The following is a 2,110-nucleotide window of genomic DNA, read 5'->3' on the forward strand; positions in this document are numbered from 1 at the left end:
TGACACTCACACTCTCAGCATCAGATGCTTGGTTGTCTGCTGACCTTCGCAAGTGCATCACTGATGACTTCGAGATCATGCTGCAGCTCATTCATGGCGCTGGTTTTGCTCTTGGTGTCTTTCAAGATCTGAATACTCTGTATGTATGGATTATACTTCACTCCAAATGGACGCTTAATTGTTTGGGTAAATTCTCTCATCTTCTCCGTTGCATCTTCAAAGCTTTCAGATACAAAGTAGACATCCTGAAAAGTTGTGATGAGACACTCCAGTTTGCAGGTAATCTTGGGATCATAGGGCTTTACTTTGGCATGTCCAGAAGGTGAATGCTTAAGTTCACTGATAGAGGAAAGTAATCCAGCACCAAAGACTCGCAACTGCCCGTCTTGTTCATAGAGACCAAACTCCACAGTGAAAAAGTAGCACGTTGCCAGTTTTTGAACAGCCTCCTCTGAAGCTCCAAGGGAAGCCAGGCCAATTTCTTGGGAGAATTGCGCAAAACCAGGTTCAGCCAAATGGGGGACATGACCTAAGTGTTCATGGCAAGTATCTGGCTCTGGGGTATAGAGAGGGTCTGAACTGTGTGTCACTTACTGTGTGCAGTGAAAAACCCGGAAGGCTAAACCTGATAAGAAATCTCTTTGTGATAAGTAACCAGCCACGGGACGGATGCAAAAACCTGTGCACTCTTTTAAAAAGTTTGAGACATCTTCCAATTGTGGGATATTATCTTCCCGGTATCCACAATATTTAGAAAGCAAAGGTAAGTTTTTGAGATACTCTCTGCAGGCATGGGTTGGGTAAAGTTTGTTGAGCTCTTGGAACACAGTTCCCCAGGTCTTAATCTCCTCTTCAGTGAATTCAACCTTGGGAATGGGGTCTCCATGTTTATAGTTCATAGCCAAGTCTGCAAAATACTTCCGTCTTTTATGGTAGACATTGTCTTTGAAGCCAGGATGATCTGCATCCAGTTCAGAACCATACATCAGAACTCCGTTGGCACAATGGTCCAGGTCAGGAATCTTCTTTGGAAACCAAGTATCAGGTTCCATACCATCTTCTTTCACAGTAAAATTGTCTGGTGGATTCACAGAGAGAACGGTAGTATGGGACTTCAACAGATGAAAAATGTCATTCAATTGTTCTCTGTTGATATCACAGTCAACAAAAATTTGAAATTCTGAGTTTCTTCTGTTTGATTTTTGGGACTTAATATGTAACAGGTACACATGCTTCTCCTGGAAGATTTTCAGTGCTTTTATAAGTCCACCAACTTCATTCTTCAAGGAAAAAATGACAGTTGCTCTTCCTCTTTCTAAGGAATGGTCTTTATTTTCCTTATTGTCTTCAATCATGGTCAGTTGGTGTAGTTCTCTGTGCAGCTGCGGGCGGTAAGCTGGGACATGAGAGTGCAACTCTTGATCTTGCGGTTGTGAATTCGGGCCCCGTGTCGGGTGTGGAGATTACTTAAAAGTAAAATCTTTAAAAAATACAATCATTTCTACATCCCAAAGAGTAAATAATAATCTACTGAAAGTAAGTTCTTTAGGATGTGGGAGTGTAACGGGATGGTGTGCGGGCCAAGGGCAAGCTGACCCAAACTGCCACTTTGACATACAGATCATTTTAAATAAAAGTTACTTAAGAGACAGCCTACGCAATGAGGACACTTAGACCCTCCTCTGTACCCCAGGAAAGGAAATCCATCCCCCTTTTGAAGATGTCCCTGTACCAGGAGGTAAAGAGATTTTAACATCACCAGAGATGGGAGATTTGGAGCCCATAAGGCTGTATAAACAACCTTTGTTACTTTTTACTAATTTACGACCCCAGTCCAAATTTTGTTTAGAATTCCTTACTAATCGAAGCTCCCAAGGTTAAGTTTTCTTTGTCCTGTGATTTCATCACAGGTGTAGATTCTCTTTGTCCAAAAATATAAAACCTGGCTTCCTTGGTCATTTCTTTAGACCTCAGGTTCATTATTGGGTCTCCATGTACCCATCATTGCACTTTAGGTTTTTTTCTCCTATTTATCTGTCTCATGTCAATTTCTTTCTTCATCTCGCGGTAAGAACCTTGGACCAAGGACAATTTCTACCTCCCCTTCAAT

At 41.8% G+C, this 2,110-nt stretch overlaps 1 pseudogene; it reads right to left on the minus strand.

Annotated features, from left to right (window-relative positions):
- Positions 1-20: 20 nt before the first annotated feature.
- Positions 21-1,355, minus strand: LOC112817951 (tryptophan 5-hydroxylase 1 pseudogene; annotated as a pseudogene).
- Between the last annotated feature and the right edge of the window lie 755 nt (positions 1,356-2,110).

Source organism: Callorhinus ursinus, unplaced genomic scaffold, assembly GCF_003265705.2.
Source record: "Callorhinus ursinus isolate GAN/ISIS: 27379988/994484 unplaced genomic scaffold, GSC_fseal_2.0 scaffold7143, whole genome shotgun sequence".
Lineage (NCBI taxonomy): Eukaryota > Metazoa > Chordata > Mammalia > Carnivora > Otariidae > Callorhinus > Callorhinus ursinus.